Source organism: Montipora foliosa, chromosome 11 (genome assembly GCF_036669935.1).
Source record: "Montipora foliosa isolate CH-2021 chromosome 11, ASM3666993v2, whole genome shotgun sequence".
Taxonomy (NCBI): Eukaryota; Metazoa; Cnidaria; class Anthozoa; order Scleractinia; family Acroporidae; genus Montipora; species Montipora foliosa.
The window spans coordinates 6,654,117-6,661,616 of record NC_090879.1 but is presented as its reverse complement, the minus strand read 5'-3'; the positions used below and the strand labels follow the sequence as shown (position 1 = coordinate 6,661,616).

The 7,500-nt window shown below is 38.3% G+C and overlaps 1 protein-coding gene across 1 annotated transcript in view; it reads right to left on the bottom strand.

The window, feature by feature from the left end:
* The window catches only part of LOC137976438 (NLR family CARD domain-containing protein 3-like), a 52,907-nt gene that overhangs the window by 43,855 nt on the left and 1,552 nt on the right, over positions 1 to 7,500 (bottom strand). The window contains exon 2 of the mRNA XM_068823779.1: positions 6,670 to 6,726. The gene's annotated coding sequence lies outside the window, so the exon portion shown is untranslated. The remainder of the gene's footprint in view (positions 1 to 6,669; positions 6,727 to 7,500) is intronic.

The following is a 7,500-nucleotide window of genomic DNA, read 5'->3' as shown; positions in this document are numbered from 1 at the left end:
TTGTCTCAGGCATTTTCGATATTCTGATTGGTTGTTTAGATATCTGCATCTAAGGTTGGAGTAGCCAAAAATATGCGAGGTATGTTGTGTAAATGGACGCCATGAGAAATTATTCTAAATATCGGAATCTCCTGACAAGCTTTTGTTGATTGATGGCTTGTGAATAACAACACTGTGAAGTCATTTTGCTCGTGAAGCGGCATCCGATACCCGATAATTATAAATTTAACAGAAGAACCCTCGGCGGTTTCACGTCTTACCGGCACCAATTCTAACACTTACCAAAAGAAAAACTTGCTAAAGCAGTATATTTATCGTAAACTACATTTACTAAGCTTTCTTCTGATGTATAGTTTGTTATGATTTTATTGAAACTAACGCGAGTACGAACTTTTTTCCGGAAGGACACCCGTGAAGGTGGGAAGTAACCTTAACTGGTGACCCAGGGATTTCATGTGTCTATTGGCAGGAATTTTAAAAATTGAACCAGTCCGGGTTTTGTCGATCCGATCCGATCCGATCCGATCCGATCCGGTCCGGTCCGGTCCGATCCGATCCGATCCGATCCGGTCCGGTCCGGTCCGGTCCGATCCGATCCGATCCGATCCGGTCCGGTCCGGTCCGGTCCGATCCGATCCGATCCGATCCGATCCGGGTTTTGCCAACGGCCCGCGAGTCCCATGTGAAAGCAAAACAAGTACAGTACCGCTCAGAAATACGTTAACTGCGCATACGCAGTGTATACGCACATACGCGTATGTTCATACGCGCATACGCGTATATGTATTCTGATGTCCACTTAATTGTTAAGCTACGACAAAGGTAAATAATGCTACACACGACTTATTATGTCGTAATTTCACCATAATCTAATCTTTTCAATAGAGCTTGAAAGATTTCATTCTAACCACTTTTAAAAAAACTGCTTTTTATGTCTGGAAGGGAATGTAGCCGGTTTATACGGTGCGACTTGTCGGCCCGATTTTTGGCGGTGGCTTTGAAAAAAATCGGCCCCACGTAAAAAAATCTGTTGCAGCAACAGAATCGGGCCGACAAGTCGCACCGTGAAAACCGGCCTTTAATTTTTTACTGATCCCATAAACTGCAGCGCTCAATCAAGTTAGTGAAATTCAAAGAAAATGACAACACACCATCTTGTTTTATTGAAGACATTCAAATAGAATTGAGAGTAAACAAACAAATATGCCGAACGAAAACAAGCAATTGTTCTAGCTAAATTTTAAGTAGCGCGAACGAAAACAAGCAATTGTTCTAAATTCTAAGTAGCGCGTGCCTCTGAAATCTTTCTGTTACGTAAATAAGCGTCTATCGCTTTGCGGCAACTCATAAATGGGACACAATCTTTTTAGTAGTATCGTATCATTCGGTTCTATCAAAATTTGCATACAACTCACATCAAGAGGAAGTCGTGACAGGTAATGCAACACCTTTCAAATAGGAGTAGAACGTGTTCCGCGAGGTAAACTCGAACAATTTCCGAGAATTGCATGTTTATTGATGGTGTGCCTGTATTTATGTGTATATTATTTTCTCTTTTAATAGTGTGAAACAAAATAACTCTGAACCCGAACTGTATATTTATCGATGAAATAAACATCCTTGCGTGGGTTTGTATTCCGAACACGACAGCTGTTTGTGAAAGTGCGTCTTCGTCATGTAGTTCGTAGTCATGTACTATTGTATTGCTGTCAAGCTACGTGTATTGTTTAGAACAATAAGCAAAACAATAAGCAAGCTAATGAGGCAGACGCGTATATCTGTATACGCATATACGCGTATATATATACGCGTATGTTCGTATAACCATACGCGTACTCGCGTATGGTTATACGCACATACGCGTATAGATATACGCGTATTATGCGCATATTTTGGTTAACGTATTTCTGAGCGGTACTGTATGTACCGGGATCCGTATTATGATAATATTTCTGTTTCTTGTAATTATTTGTTTTGAAATGTGGATTAGAGGAACGTTAACGATTGTACTTTTCAGTAGTGTCATTATAATAACAACCATCGCATGGATCATCGGCAAGCTGTATGTAAGTTTACGTACACTCATACGATGTTCAGAAACGGTTTCTAATTCATTTGAAGACTATATTATGCTGCCTGAAGTGAAACAGTTACATTCAAGTGTACGAAATTATTCAACGGCTCCAATAAAGTTAACGAAGAAACTTGGAATCAGGTCTCGTTATGAGATGTTTGTTTAGACCAGCAATAAGAATTTATTGGAACGCCACAGGTCCAGACGGGAACGTGAACCAAGTAGAATACAGTACCAGTGAAAAAGCTAAAGCGACTGTCGAAGAAGAATCGAAAGCTGCAAGCGTTTGTTTTTTATAATATTCGGAAAAATACACCAATGTCATCTAAAATTCATCGCTATGTTAAATTTAAATCGAAGTGGCATCGAAAAAGATTTAAAGAGATGCAGAAAGTTAAAAAATATTATTCTTTGTTTACATGTGTTTTACCCTCGTCACTTTTCACGAGTCATAACCACAGAATTAATTATTGTAAGTTCAAACTAAGTTCCGATATAAAGAAGAACCCTGGTCCCATTGTGGACCCCAGTAAACTATAGATCGTTTTCACTGTCACGCAATAAAAAAAAAATCGAAAACCATCCAGTGGAAAAAGTCAAGAATTCGTGATGTTGTAGAATATAAATGAAGAAGACGCTTCTCCAAGTTTTAGGCCTGTGCGTTTCCCCAAACTTCAGATATTCGTCGAAATGTTTCGCAGAAATTTACAGAGCCCAGTATGAAAACGCCATGTTGGTGCACATCTGTGGTGCACCAATATGGCGGCCGGAAAATAGTGTCAACATCTGTTACTTACTTTGGCTATCTAGGCGAGTGATCATCTGTACTGAACAGACAGCTATTTACCTAAGCACTTTTCCTAATGCTTTAAATTCTAAAAAGGCTCAAAACCGTGACATAAATATATATTTCTCAATAAACTCGATCGTCGCCTCGTGTCACGCACCGCTATAACTCAGAAATTCAAAATGCTCTGGTTTCCAAACGAAGCACGCTATTGAGCTTTAAAATTTCAAATGGATACAAATTTACCGCCTCTTATGCCTGATGAGGATAAAAACTTTCGTGGCTCTTTAGTTTTGGATTTTAGAAAATGATGACGTCACGTGAAAACGATCTATAATCTTGAGCACCTTACAGCCAAGGCAACTTTAGAGTATTTCGTCAAAATGCTGGACAACAGTGTTTTTGCGATGAGTTTGAGTTCTTTCATATACCACAACTATGGGCGGATTTATTGTCCTAATGATTTGATACAAATAATGGATGTTGGTAATCAGTTATATTCAAGGTTGGCGCATTCAGCTGCCTTTTTTGCTGTTGGCATCAATGTTAAGAGTGTTTGATACTGCCTACCAAGTTTCTTAGAGTGAGAGCTACACTGGAAATGTTCATGGTAATAGTGCAATCGAGGGATACCATTACTGTACGTCTTTTCTTGGAGCTTTCGAATCGCTTATGGCTCAAAGCTAAACCTCATTTATTTTAGGAGTAAGATGCATTGTGGTTGGAATCTATTGTTGTAATAATGGTGTTTTTAAAATATTTGATTCTCATGGTAGAGATTTGTATGGAAACAGTCACCCTGAAGGGACATGCGTTCTTTTAGAAGTACCATCTGTAAGTAGTTTAGTCCAGTTTATTCAAAGTTTGTATCAGATCAGTGATATATTTGAGGTAAAAGGAATAAAAATTGCTAAAGTTAATCGTAATATTGCTGAAAACAACAGCTTTTATCCTCGTAAGCAGTGTTGTCCACTGGCACTATATTCATTGTGTTACTCTGTCATCAAGCCCTGCAGTTACTGGGATTCTAATACATTAGCTGCTATTGTGAACATTGGGACTAAATTCTACCATGGCTGGTGTATAAACAGTCATCTTACAATCAATGATTTACCTAAATATGTCACCATTTGAGGAGTAAAGGTGAAAGTGAATCTTCATGCCAAAAGTACAGGAGTGATGACGTGTGATTCAACCTTTGCCCCATATACATTTCCAGGATAAATTTATTAGTAAATTTTCGACATATAATATACATTTGCTCACGAAAATGACTTCCTGTTTCTTAAGTGACGTCAGGATTCCAAAGTTTACAAATATTTGTGAGGCTGACAAGATAAAATTTGAATACATATTTTTTATGGACTATTACCTTCAAGGCATTTACATGTACGAACTTGTTTCATCAGGGATTCGCTGATTTGAAGTTTGAAGTTCCTACTTATTAAAAACCAACCTTTTACAAAAAAAAAAACACCAGCAAAGATGATTCAACTTCATCCTAGCATTTCTTAAATAAAACATAGGAATCGGCCAGAGGATAGGCCGAATATGGCCTCTTGTTCACAATAAAAAGAGTATTTGTGCAGCAAACTCCTGAACCAGTTGCACAACAAGGTTTCGAGCTCATGGTTAAAAAAAAAAAAACCAGTAGTACTACTTGGAATACAAACTGTAGAAATATCTAAGGAAGGGTAGGAATTTGTTTTGTCTAGTCTAGAATAGCATAAGAAAATACCGCTTCGCACAATCATTTGGCTCTCATGTGTTAAGTGTTTTCTCTTGCCAAGAAGAGTTTCTTCGTTCATTCAATAGGGATGTTTGCTTAAATGATCACAATAACAACATCACTTCAGAATTATGTACGTGTTCCTGTGTTAAGTAAAAAGCGCTTTGTGGGCAAGCATCAAATGAATTTACTTTTAAATTAATATGGTTTCTGCGATTGTTTAGTTGTAAGCAAAAACATATCTCACTTTTTCATAAATACTGTAGTCTAATCAATTATAGAAATCACCCGTATTGATTGACAATCTACTCTGTTGAAAATATCAAAGACCTTTCAAATCACAGTACCTGTAAAGATAACTGCCAAGTATAATGACGTCATAATTATTTATTTATACAATTACACTAGCAACTAGGTTGTTGCAAGGCCCACAACCATCCACCCATCTTCAAGGAAGTAATAGAATTTCCAAAATCATACATTTGTTTATTAACCCTTTCAATGCTGAGAATGAGACTTGCAGATTTTACTGCATCTTTAAAAGCAAGATGATTTTACTCATCAATGGGGGCTGCTTCAAGGACGAATGGGTTAACAACATCAAAGATCACTCAAAAACTGTGTACCCCTTAAAACCCTTTAAATCCTGAGAGTGAGACTGTCTTCCATTTTACTCATCAATAGGAACTGCTACCCATTCACTCCTACATTGTAAACCAGCCATACTAAGTATTTTACTTAAGATCTTACTCGTCAATGGGGAACCCCCAGGAGTCAATGGGTTAAAACAGCATCTCTAAGGTATAGAATAATAATTTCCAAAATTAGTAAAAGAGTTAAGTTCTTCAGGATAGGTGATACATGTATATGCTCAGACTCCCAAATCGTTAACTGTATCCACAATGGTAAGCTGATATACGATCATGACCGATGGTATGACATTTTAATTGTTTAAGCATCTGTGAAGATCCAAAGACACAGAATCTTGTTTTGCTGGGATTGGTAAGTAGCCAATTTGTACAGCAACAGGAGACAAGGTGCATTTGGTCACTCTTGAGGTCTTCCATAACATTGTCTGTGTTCTTGTTAGAAAAAGACATATAAAGCTTTGAGTCCTCCACATACATGTAGGATTGCACTTTGCAGTGAGCACAAACAGGCTGTAGCTCATTGGCATAAAGATTGAATAAAAGTTTGCCAAGTATGGAGCCCTTGATCACCAGAAAATCAGACAATGAAGTCTTGATACACGTATGTTGTATTCTTCCAATCTAGCAACTAGCAAACCATTTGAGCGTATTGTCAGAGATTCCTAGATAACAAAGTTTCTTCAATGTTTCATGATGTATGCAGACAAATGCCTTGCTAAGGTCTAAAAGCAGGGCAGTAGTAACCTTGAATTATTCATCTATGACCTTGTACAGCTGGCTTATAAATATTACTCCTAACATTTCTGTTGATTGTGTACATGTAGTTCCAGAAAATATCCATACCCCCCTCCCCCACCCCCACCAAGGAAGGTAATTAAAGTAAATGTTATTTTAAGGGAACTCCTGAATGATAGCAAGCAACATAAATCCATTTACCCATTCACACAAGTTTATTTACATTCCATGTAGTGTGCGAGGCTGAAATGTTTTTAAACACAGGCATGGTACTTGCAACATCACTTGTGACAAACATTTGCTGGAATTTGCTGCCACAGTTATGAATGTTAACTGTGGCAATACTGCGGTGTACTTCTCTGGCAAATTGAAGAATTATTTTTCTCGTCGCTCAAGCAACTCGTAGAACAAGATCAAGAGCAAAGGGTTGCGTAAGAAAAATAGGGCGCTGAAGCACGCGCATTTTTGAGATGTGGACGGCTTCTTAACTTAAGCTCCCTAATATTTGACACTGCAACGTGACAACCCAAATAACAGCACACCTGCAACGGATACTACAAAAGAACGGCTAAGAAATCTTAACTCATTGGAAACATTAAAAACAGTAAGATCTTTGTTGAAGGCCGGGAAAATTCTGAATTTCTAGCTTCCAAATAAAATTGAGGCTAAATTGCAGAATACCCCTGCAACTTACTTGAACTTCATTGAATAGACAAGTTCACACTCTTGATTCCATCATGGGTAATCAGGGCTAAGGTGGAGAGAAATTCAAAGGTTTGTAAGGAAGTTCATGATATGCAATTTTGGGTTTATAGCAGATATGCGCTCAAAGGCGCAGCAAAATAAATTTGGAGAGAATGGCTGTTGAAGAAATTATGTTATTAACAAGAGTTTCTGCCGTACATTTCCCATAATTCTAAAGACACAAAACTACAGAGAACGTATGGAGATAAAAAAAGCAATATTTAGGAATTCCACAGAACCGATCCCAAGTCTAGTTCATCTCAATTGTGAACATGAACTTATTTGTTTGGTTTATGAAGGCGAAAGTCTATAATAGGGACCTTAAGATCTATGATGGCGACGTCGAGGAAGACGTCACCTCAAAATAGACCTAGTATAATGCACCTATCAATGTTGAGCCGCTGGGGGGGGAGGGGGCCGGGCATAGGAGGAGGATTTGACGTTACAAGTCTGCCCGTGGTAGGGACTTTTGATCATTCGTTGAGTTCCGGGGGTCAGGACTTTTGACTTTACAGCTAGAAGAGTGGGGTCCACTGACGCCATCTTGGCTGATCGCCATCTTGAATGACCGAGAAAGACTGAAAAATAGTACCGCCATTTTGGAATTACCCAGAAGGCACTAGAAGCAAACCGATTCTCTGCGATTCCCTCAACGTCATGATCATGAGTGAAAGAAAGGTGAATGAATCTGCTCTATATTTTGTAGGACAAAGGTCATCGAATCTTTTAAACAAGGTTGAGATGTACAATGTAATCCAATAGAAAAGTTTTTGTTTCCGTT